The sequence below is a fragment of the Bombus huntii genome, unplaced genomic scaffold (genome assembly GCF_024542735.1).
Source record: "Bombus huntii isolate Logan2020A unplaced genomic scaffold, iyBomHunt1.1 ctg00000057.1, whole genome shotgun sequence".
NCBI classification, from domain to species: Eukaryota; Metazoa; Arthropoda; class Insecta; order Hymenoptera; family Apidae; genus Bombus; species Bombus huntii.
The window spans coordinates 1117458-1130170 of NW_026099318.1; positions in this window are offsets into that span (position 1 = coordinate 1117458).

A 12713-nucleotide genomic window follows, 5' to 3' on the forward strand; every position below is an offset into this window, starting at 1 on the left:
GGAAAGGATTTGCCGATTGCGTATGCCTCAAGGCTATTAAATCCCGCCGAACGAAACTACTCTACCATAGAAAAGGAGTGTCTGGCAATTGTTTACAGCGCAATGCACTTCCGACCGTATCTTTACGGAAGAAAGTTTACCATCGTAACCGATCATAAACCTTTAGCGTGGATGCATTCTATCAAAGATCCTACTTCAAGAATTTGGAAATGGAAATTAAAGTTATCGGACTTCGAATTTGATATTGTATACAAAGAAGGCAGGGCGAACGCAAACGCAGACGCATTATCTAGGAACCCTCCGGAAGTTTGTTTACCAATCAGAAAGAGAGAGGAAGTCTCACCGATTCGCTATCCTGTCTCAAAAAGATTCGAAATAGATACGTCAACCGAAGACTCTCCCATATTCGAAGCTAAACCACACGTCTTGCCTCAATCCAGTGATTCTAAAAATCAAGGAAAGGGTTTTACCCGAAAACATTTTACAATAGAAGAAACCCCCATAAAATATTTAGACCAAGCATTAGCAGAAATCGATGTAAGTACAGATAGAGAAATAACCAATCGAGAAAAAGAAGGCACGGATACAACAAGCGAAAAAGAGACCTCCATTGTAATTCCAGAACTAATTCAACAACGAGAAAAGGACACGAGACCTACGATAATTGCGGAACTAAGAATTTCAGAAACCCGAGACTCAATTGCGAGAGTAAATGACCATAAAGTAGTATTTATAGATATACGTGGCAATCCGATAGATAAAGGAGCCTTAGAAATGAAGGAAACGGGAAAATTACCTCGTTATGAAGATTTAATGTTAGAAAAAGCAAGATTGAATTACGATTCTGGAAAATACATTGTATTCCTACCGATAAAGGAAAATAGAAATATTCCAATAACACCAGAAAATTTATTAAACTCGCTAAGATCTCTATTAGACGCAGTAAATGAGAAACAATACCCTGGCGATATACAATCAGAAAATTAAAGGAAATATTTATGGAAAAAACCTTAACCATCACCATTTGCACTGGGGAAGTAATTACCCCATTTGTGGAAGCGCGGAACAACATAATACGAGAAAAACATGAATCAAGCGTAGCAGGACACAAAGGAATAACAAAAACTTATCAAAGAATACGACAACATTACTATTGGGAAAATATGAAAAAGGAAATTCAAGATTACGTAAGAACATGTAAGGAATGTCAATTGAAGAAACTCACAAGAATAAAAGCAAAGCAACCAATGGTACTTACAGACACACCAGGTAAAGCGTTCGATAAGGTTAGTATGGATATTATAGGTCCATTACCAAAAACCCAAAAGGGAAACGAATATATATTAACTATCCAAGACTTATTAACAAAATACTCAATTGGGATTCCACTAGGAGGAATCTCTTCAGCCTCTCGGCCTATCTTAGCGGACGTTTTTGTAAAGCGATTTATTTGTCGTTTCGGGTCACCGAGAGCTATTCTCACTGATCAAGGAACGAACTTTACATCCTCACTAATGAAGAAAGTAGCAAAGAGATTCCGCATCAAACAATATACCACGACGGCATATCATCCACAAAGTAACGGTTCAATCGAAAGATCTCACCACGTGCTGATAGAATATCTCAAATTATACATTGAAAATTCCAAAAATTGGGACGAATGGGTAGAATTAGCTATGTTTTCCTATAATACCTCTGTACACGAAGGAACGAAATTCTCCCCGCACGAATTAGTTTTTGGACATCTAGCCAGAGAACCTATTGGTGAAGTAATAATCGAAGAGAACATGGAACCAACTTACGCAGAATATCTCGAAGATCTGTTCGATAAAATTAACACCGTACAACGAATGGCGAGAGAAAATTTGATAAAATCCAAACTAAGATCAAAAGAATATTACGACCGACGAATCAACCCCCAAGATTTTAAAATAGGAGATTCGATATATTTACTAAAAGAACCCAGTAAAGGAAAATTCTCCGATCAATATACTGGACCATACAAAGTGCTAGAAATCTTGCAGAACCAAAACGTCAAGATCGAAGTAAAAGGGATTCCGCGAACGGTGCATTTAAACAAGTTAAAACTAGCGCATAATCGAAATAAGCAATGAATAAAGCGATTTCAGTGGGCAACGTAGTGCGGTAGTATATGTTATAGTGCTGTTCGTCGAATAATACAGATATCGAACACCTAAAAGGAAAAAGGAAAATTATTATACGTGTTTCAATTATTGCTTAAATATAAAACGTGTTAACTTAATGAACAATTAACTAGTGAAAGTGAAAGTTACCTTGTGAACAAGTGATCAACATACAAGAAAGTGTACGTGCAAGTATAGGTTATGGATCGTTGTTCGTGGAACACAATGTATGACAGCTACCTAAAATAAGTGAATAAATTAGTTTCAATTGTCTCAGTGCAAAATACAAGGTTACTAAATGTTATAACTATATTATGGATAAATCAAAAGGAGGTGTAACACTGTCCGTCGAATAATACAGATAGCGAAAACCTAAAAAGAAAAAGGGAAAATTATTATGTGTACTCCAATTATTGTTTGAATATACAACGTGTCGATTCAATAAATAATTAAAAGAGGGGAAGTGAAAGTTACCTTGTAAACAAGTAATCATCAAACAAGAAGGTCTACATGCAAAATATGATATGGCTCCCTGCTTGCGGGACACCATGTACCAGCTGAAAATAAACGAACGAATTGACTTCAATTGCCTTAATGCAAAGAGCAGCATCGCTAAATGTTATAACGGTGCCTTCGAGGCGTGGCAGTGTTCGTCGAATGACACAGATAGCGGAAACTTGGAAAAAGAAAAGAAGTTTATTACGAGTGTTCCAATTACTGTTTGAATGTAAAACGTGTTAGTTCAACGAACAACGAAAACAGTGAAAGTGCAACTTACCTCGTGAACAATCAATCACCATACAAGGAAGTGTACATGCATGGATTTCGCAGATTAACAAGAAGAAATAAAATAGCTGATAAATATAGAAAGTGGTTAGAAAATAATTAAGATAGATTAATTGAGAGTTAGTAATAAATATAACCGGAGTAAAAGGATATTTTATTGTGTATTAATCTACGTAGTATTGTTATATTATTATATCTAACATGTAGAAGTGGATTTTGTACGCATATATGTATATAGTTACAATCCAAGTAGTATTCATAATATTTATTTTCACTGATAACAAGTACGTAAAACCTAAAATAAAACAAAGGTTTTAACAATAAAAAAAAAAACTAAAAAAAAGGGGGAAGAAGAAAAAAAAAGAAGAAAAAAAAAGGAAAGAAAAAAATATAATATATATAAATATAAAATTTTCTTTTTCTATAAAAGGTTATTCCTATTTCTGATAAACTCGAGAAACGAAAACATTATACCATGATACACTGACACAAAGATACACCACACAGGAGAAACTAATAGAGAACGCTTTAAGCTTGGCAAACTTACCGCCCGACGAATTTCCATACACCATAACCAAAACCCAGGACACATGGCTTTGATTGTTATTTAATAAGGTTTTGGGTTTATAAAATAACGATTCACTTAGATTCGTTTTCTCCAATATATTTCAGTCTTATAACACGTCTTATCACACAGGAATCTCCAAGTCAATAGAACAACGTGGTCGACTTCTAAGACAAAAGAGCGTCGTTAGAAGTCGTACCAACTTAGCTTGTAGTAAGCAGCGATCATACCAACTTAACATTTCTCAACACTCCCCTTTGATCGCTAGTTTCTACAAGCCCCATAGCTTTGGTAAATTGCTGGGTCTTAATCCTATTTAGGCCTTTGGTGAGAATGTCAGCCACATTCTCAGGACTAGGTACATAAGTATAATCTAGTATCCCCCTCGATACGCAGTTCTTAACGTAAAAGTAGCGCACTTGGACGTGCTTAGAACTCTCAGCAACTATTTCGTCCTTTGACCATGAAATAGCTCCGATATTATCGCAGAATATCTTGCAGGGGCGATGGCAATATGACAGTTGACCCAATTCCTTTAACAGTAAAGAAATCCACACTGTTTCCCTTGCTGCTTCCTGCATTGCCACAAATTCCGCTTCGCACGTCGATTGAGCTATAATCGGTTGTTTTTTGGATAGCCAGGATATCGCACCACCAGCGAGTATGAACACATACCCGCTCCTGGATTTCCTGTCTACCGTACAACCCGCAAAATCCGAGTCGCAAAACACCTTCAGAGGTTGCCCGGTCCTTTGGTATACTAACTTCAAGTCTTTGGTCTTTAGTAAATATCTGAATACCCGCTTCGCTGCTTTCCAATCGGATACAGTCGGATTCGCGCATCTTTGGCTTAGTTTCCCTATTGCACACGCAACATCAGGACGACTTACAGTAGCTACATACATTATGTGCCCCACAGCTTGTTCATATAATTTACTGTCGAGAGGCTCATCACGTTCAATATCAAAACCAGCCTCGCATTCTCTAGCTAGCGGTGTCGACACTCCCACCACCCCAACCTCACGAGTAATGTCAAACAGATCCAGCATTTGACCTATCTGTACAGATTGATCGAATACTACAGTGGTGCTGTTTGGCTTACTCAGGTGGATGGACAGAAATTGAGTGTCTACGCCTAGCATTCTAACATCTAATTTGTCCTTAATCCTAGTTTTGAATATCTCAATCCACTCATTCGTCCCAAACACGAGGATGTCGTCCACATACACAGCTACAATAAATTTTTTAGACGCATATATATATATATATATATATATATAAATATATTTCAATCAATCAATTTGGACAGTTACATATAAGTATAAACATATATGCCGAACATGTAATAACCTAGTAAATATTAGAGACAGAGCTTCCAATACTATGCAATAAATACAATATTATCAATTTATGAAATAAAAGTATACATGAAGTCAAAAACTAATAGTTTAACGAATACATAAAACATACAATATTGTATTATTAAAGAAATGAAGGTTACATTGTCAGAAATATATATATGTGTGCGAATTCTATCAAATCGATAATCTAAGATACATACTTAAAACTAGCCTACATTCCGGTAAAGGATAAATAAATAATTGACATTTCATTTCGTGTGAATACTACACTGCCAAGAGAAATATGCATATGAATATATATATATATATATAATGTTTTGTAATTCTTCGATTGCGTTATTTATTGTTTTGAGTAGTTTATTTTATAGAGTATTCGATAATATAAAACATACGCGCGCGCACGCACACACACACACACACACACACACACACACACACACACACACACACATATATACGTATTCATATGCATATTTCTCCTGGCAGTGTAGTATTCATACGAAATGAAATGTCAATTACTTATTAATCCTTTACCGGAATGTAGGCTAGTTATAAGTATGTATCTTAGATTATCGATTTGAATCAATAATGTAGAATGCGCATACATTAATAGTAGTTTAGTTTAGAATATAATTTATATATTTATATATAGACATGCATGTTCCGTAATATAGTTCTTATTTTATAATTCTTTACCGGAATGTAGGCTAGTTTTAAGTATGTATCTTAGATTATCGATTTGATAGAATGCGCACACATATATATATATATTCCTGGCGTTTCAATTATTTTCCCCTTTTGTAGTTATTCTTATTTCCTGGTTTATTTAGAATTGTGTGTATATGTATTTTGTTTATTGGTTGGATCCGTTAATCGCCCTCGTTTTGTTAATCCTTCCTTTCGTTTCGTAGTGCCGTGTGTTCGTTTGTGCATTCAAATCCTTATTCGCGTGTTTTGTATAGAATGGTTTTCTTGTTCTTGTTACGGCGTGTGCGGAGCGCGGGACGTGACACCCCCGCCCTTGAAGTTCAAATTTCCAAAGGAAATTTGACTGATGGTATCTCTGAGTTCGCTCAAGGCGGACGTAGATGTCGTTGGTAGTTGAGTGACTACCGGTGTTATCGATATCCCTTGAGGTTGTGCTGTTTGATCATCGATATTTCGTCTTCTTTTGAGGTATCGTAGCGGGTGGGTGACTGAGCCGCATATTGCTCCTAATAGGGCGATTCCACATTCGTAAGTTTCACGTAACTGGTATCCGTGTGCGGCTATATCTATTATTGTTTTGATTAGTTTAAATATTGCGAGTATTCCAAATATTGCTGCACTGACAGTTCCAAATTCCATAAAACCAGTCCATAAGCTTGATACGGTATTTTTCGCTATTGTCGTTAATGTGTTTTGTCCATCATTCCCAGGATGTTTACTGTTCCAGGGACGATTGTTTTTCCTGTTGCTCCTCTGGCCAATGCGTTCAAGACTGCAGATTTTCTGCCGGGAACATGACGTGGTCCCGTAGTGCATCGAGGTCTTTTGGGTATATATTCCGCTCGTGGCCAACGACGATGGTGCTGAATATCGCCACGTTTGGCGCACGTCCGGGTGGAGTTCCTGTGGTGCGATTCCTTTGCCAAACGGGTAGTTCCGAGTAGCATTTTGTTGTATGTCGTACCTTTACTTGTACCGGAATGCATTTGACTATATGGATCGCTTCTCCTGCGATCAGAGCCATGTGTCCTGGGTTTTGGTTATGGTGTATGCAAATTCGTCGGGCGGTAAGTTTGCCAAGCTTAAAGCGTTCTCTGTTAGTTTCTTCTGTGTGGTGTATCTTTGTGTCAGTGTATCATGGTATAATGTTTTCATTTCTCGAGTTTATCAGAAATAGTAATAACCTTTTATAGAAAAAGAAAATTTTATATTTATATATATTTGTTAAGGAAATTCGAGGATTTGGGAATACAAATTATTGCCTATATTTCCCACACAACAGTTATACATCTATATTACTCTCTGAAGAACGTCTTGCACGCACGCTGGTCGCCAACCGACTATCCTAGATTCTGCTAACATCTGGCAACAGTCTTTTGTCTCCACTAAGCCTTGACGCCCTCTGGCCCTTACACTCACACTCTCATGTACAGTGTAAATGTATCACTTCCCTAACAATATTATATTTTTTTTCTTTCCTTTTTTTTCTTCTTTATTTTTCTTCTTCCCCTTTTTTCTTTCTTTTTTTGTTTTTTTTTATTGTTAAAACCTTTGATTTATTTTAGGTTTTACGTACTTGTTATCAGTGAAAATAAATATTATGAATACTACTTGGATTGTAATTATATACATGTCGGAGATGAAAGGAAAGCCGAAGCCTTTCCTTGGAAATTTTGGGAACATCCTCTAGTACCTTAGCCTAGATTTTATTATAGTTGTAATTGCTTAAGATTTGTAATAAGCGAGATTGGGTTCGAGGTGACAATCGGTCGCTGAACGTAGCCACGGTCACGGGATGGATGTTTTATCTAACGGAGGTCTGGAGTGGTTGTATGTATTTTCCGAGAAATGTGGTTGTGGCGGCATGCGGCCTCGAGAGCGGGCCTAGCCACGTGTGATGTTGCCTCGGAGGTGCCGATGCAATGGGACATACATTGTAGTAGTAATCAAAACTCCAGGCAGAAACTGCCTAGCAACGGCGTTTGGAACTTTCTCGATGCTTCCAACGAGTGTGCCTAACAACGGCGTTTGGAACCTTCTCGATGCTTCCAAACGGGTATAGAAAACAAAATGCAATCGTACAGGGAGAAAAATCACCACGAGGCTGGCATTCTTGCGATTGCCTTGGAGAGTGATACATCGAGCATTTTCGACGATCGCATTTGCGTCTAAGTTAGTTTCGCTTAGTAAGGAGTTATCCCGGTGACCGTGGATTCGTTTGAACTCAAACATTGCTAATAGTATTATTTAATTTAAATATTCGTAGATCGTATTATTCATTAGGCTTAGTGTTTGTTAGACTTATTATTAGTTGTACTTATTATTTGTTAAGCTTAGTGATAGACCTGTATATACGTGTAAATAAAATCTCGGCTTTGTGAAACGATGGCTAGTCCACATGAAGAGTCGTCGCGCGCCCAAAATTCGAATCGTGATCCGACATACATATATGCGTACGTATTGGTAAGTAGTATAAATGAGATTTGTTTTATTGTTATAAATATATAAGTATATATCATCAATAGGAATAAATATCACAAATGTACCTTGTCTTCGAGTATATATATATATATATATATATATATTCATGTTGTTCCATCCGTCGTTCAGAAAATGGTTGATGAGTTCGCCATCAGTTCTGTACACACATATAAAAATAGTTAATGTATATATGTGGTATCGTGAGTGAGAGGCCTGGGAGTTGGCGGGTGATCCGCGTGGAATGTCGCGAGAGCCGAGGCGTTTGTTTTTGATCGCGTAGTTTTGGAAAGAGGAGACCTACGTGATCTTGGCCACGTGCGGTTGCCAAGGGACGGGAGAAAAGGAATCAACAAACAGAGTTTGCGAGTGGCGTTGCCGAGAGAGTGTTGATTGCATTTTGTGAAAGTCGAGTCGTTATCTAATTATTTAGTTGTGCTGTTTTCTGTACGTTTGGTGTGAATAGTTCAGGTTGAACAACAATCGTCTTTTTCTGTCCGATTAACATCTGTATCATTCATTCCTTGTAAATATATTATATCACGATATTACATATATATATGTCGGAGATGAAAGGAAAGCCGAAGCCTTTCCTTGGAAATTTTGGGAACATCCTCTAGTACCTTAGCCTAGATTTTATTATAGTTGTAATTGCTTAAGATTTGTAATAAGCGAGATTGGGTTCGAGGTGACAATCGGTCGCTGAACGTAGCCACGGTCACGGGATGGATGTTTTATCTAACGGAGGTCTGGAGTGGTTGTATGTGTTTTCCGAGAAATGTGGTTGTGGCGGCATGCGGCCTCGAGAGCGGGCCGAGCCACGTGTGATGTTGCCTCGGAGGTGCCGATGTAATGGTACATACATTGTATTAGTAATCAAAACTCCAGGCAGAAACTGCCTAGCAACGGCGTTTGGAACTTTCTCGATGCTTCCAACGAGTGTGCCTAGCAACGGCGTTTGGAACCTTCTCGATGCTTCCAAACGGGTATAGAAAACAAAATGCAATCGTACAGGGAGAAAAATCTCCACGAGGCTGGCATTCTTGCGACTGCCTTGGAGAGTGATACATCGAGCATTTTCGACGATCGCATTTGCGTCTAAGTTAGTTTCGCTTAGTAAGGAGTTATCCCGGTGACCGTGGATTCGTTTGAACTCAAACATTGCTAATAGTATTATTTAATTTAATTATTCGTAGATCGTATTATTCATTAGGCTTAGTGTTTGTTAGACTTATTATCAGTTGTACTTATTATTTGTTAAGCTTAGTGATAGACCTGTATATACGTGTAAATAAAATCTCGGCTTTGTGAAACGATGGCTAGTCCACATGAAGAGTCGTCGCGCGCCCAAAATTCGAATCGTGACCCGACATATATTATTTATTTTTTTTTATATATATAATTTTCGTTTGGATCTGTTCCTTTGTACGAATACTGTATCCCTGTATATAATATAATATATATAATATGTTATAATTATGTTAGTTGTTATTTATTATATATATTTTCCTTAACTCTCTCCCCCTTTTTCCTTGTTTTTTTTTTTTTTTTTTTTTTTTATTAGTACCTAACATTGCTATTATGATGCTGTATTGTATTGCATTGGCTGTTATTTGTATGTGCGCGCGACGAATTTTTCAACATGGTCGCTCGCGTGTCTCTTTGGTATGGCGTTGGTTTAATGTCAACAGTAACGTGTTGTTGAAATAACTAATTAATTGTTAATCACTATAATTTTATTTAGTAGTGTTTTGTAATATTGTTTTGTGTTTCATGATATTGTGTGTGTCAATACCGTGTGCTACTTTAATGTGATAGCATGGATTGTATTGTTACCGAATTTCAATAGTCATTGTTTTGATTATACGTGACTTGCATTTATGTAAGTCTCGTTTAATTTAGTTAATGTTTTGTGTATTGTGTTACCAGTTATTTCGTGTAGCATAACTTTATTCCTTCGCACCGAGGTCAGTTATGGTCTTGTCGTTAATATTTAGTTAGTCTATCTTGATTAATATATATATTTAACAAATATTTAAGAAACAATGGCGAGTGTAGTGGAATCGTTGGACGAAGAAATGGTTTTGACATTGTCGGAAAAGCTTAAAGCATGGGATGCGAACTTTCGCGATATGAGTGCAAAACTCGCCGAATTACAAAGCGGCTTATTCGAACTTAAAACAAAACAAGAACCTAAAACACCCGTATCGCCGCCGACAACGCAACAAGAGACGGTCCAGCCGAGTGGACATACCCAGCCAATTAAGCTAAAAGATGCGATCGAATCGGTGCCAGTGTTTGACGGATATCGACCATCGGTATTCCACTTTTTAAGAGCTTGTGAGCGCGCGCGAAATATGATTTCCAGATATCAAGAACCTCAATTGGTAAAATTGTTAGTAAATAAGCTCCGTGGACACGCGCTCCTCGCCATCGAAGACACAGAATTAATGAGTCTAAACGATTTCGGAAACAAATTAAAGGATCTATTCGGCCCAAAGAAATCTCTTAACGAATATAAAGGGGAATTAGGAACGATATTTCAACGACCCGGGGAAGACATATTAGATTATATGGATCGCGTTAGAAATCTTAGATTGGCAATAATGGACGGAGAAAGAGGCGACTACGGCATCATATCCCCCGATATCCAAGATACTATAGATTGGGAAACGAAAGAAGCTTTCGTTAAAGGACTTCCGAACGAGGTATATGTGCGAGTAAAAATAGCAGGGTACCATACTTTAGAAGATGCGTATCGTCAAGCCGTCAAAGCAACACACGAATTGAAACAAATAACCGATAGAACGCGACCCCAACGACCGACACCCTCGAACTATTACAGACGCGACAACGCACATCCTTCGAACACTAACAACAATATCAGGAACAACCGCCAAGATCGAAGATCGCTACCTCCATCGCAGAATTTTTTGAATTCTACAAGACAAAATATCACGTGTAACTATTGCAAAAAACCCGGGCATCTAGTGAAAGACTGTTACAAATTTAAAGCCCGAGTAGATGCCGGATTAATCGTACCCTATGCTTCGAGACCATCGGGAAACCAAACACGTCCTTCGGGAGAATGGGGCGAGCCACGAAGGAACGATACGCCGAATCGCCCAAGAGTACAGGCGGCAACCAGGCGACCGGCGCCGACGGCAACAAACAGAACAAGGACAGCCACCCCCGCGAGATCGACTCCACCACCCATAACGAGAGACAGAGCGAACGCAATGCCGACCGTAAGATCGAACGAACAACCACTAAATATTGTGGGGGAGTCATCCCACAACCAAACGAGGTCACAGACAGAGAATCCAGAATCTCAAGGCAAAAGGAAAAGAGTGAAGCACAAGCAACCGGCGAAGGAAAATCATCAGGAGTTGAATTCAGATTCGGAAGGCGACCTCTCCGAATTATTTCAATAAAATTTAACGATTCCCCCACGAACCCAACTGCACGAATAGTTTCCCCAGATCTAAAGACTAAGACGAGTTTATTATTAGACTCTGGATCGGAAATCAACATTATCAAGAAACCTGCTTTACTCGATTCAGCCATCATCGACGAAAAGGAATCAATCGAAGTGCGAGGAATTACGGCAACGAGCCTGGTCTCCCTAGGGCAGACGGTAATACAGGTTGCGGGCCATCCGGTTGGTTTTCATCATAGTCGATGATTCATTGCTAATCGATCAAGACGGAATCCTAGGATCCGAATTTTTTGCAGGTTGTAAGGCTCGTTTAGATTATGAGGGAAAACATATCAGATGGGGAAATATTTATATTCCCTTCGATAGTAAAGAAAAAATAATTATACCGAAGCGAAGTTCAATAACGTGTTCAGTTAATATCGCTAATCCAGAGATAAAAGAGGGATTTATTCCAAGAATCGAGCCGAACAAGGGAATCTATTTTGGTAATGCAGTTGTGAGGAATCATAAAGGAAAAGGTTACATAAGAGTAATAAATACTACTTCGAGAGATTACGTATTTACAACACCAACGATGGTAATTAAAGAATTTGATAATCCCCCCCGCCCCCCACCCCGCTTCCTAGGACAGCGTGCAATACAGTTCTAAGATCGGAGGAAAGTAGATACGATAAAATAAATGAGTTACTACGACTCGAACATTTGAACGAAGAAGAAAAGGAAAATGCTAAAAAATTGATTCGTAATAATCAAGATAGGTTTCATATTCCAGGAGATACATTGGAAGCAACCGAAGTTCTGGAACATAGGATAATTACAACGGATAATATACCCATCAATACTAAACAGTATCGATATCCACCAATACATCGAGAAGAAATAAATCGACAGGTCCAAGAACTACTAGATACGGGCGTAGTGGAACCATCAATATCTCCATATAACTCCCCGTTATGGATTGTGCTCAAAAACCCGATTCGCAAGGAAATAAGCGCTGGAGATTAGTCATCGATTATAGAAAATTGAACGATATTACAGAAATATTGGATCAATTAGGAAGTGCAAAATATTTTTCCACGTTTGACTTGGCATCGGGCTTTCACCAGATCCGTATGTCACAGGAAGATGCCCACAAAACTGCATTTTCGACACCATACGGGCATTTTCAATTCAAAAGAATGCCCTTTGGATTAAAAGATGCCCCAGCAACATTTCAACGTTTGATGAATTCA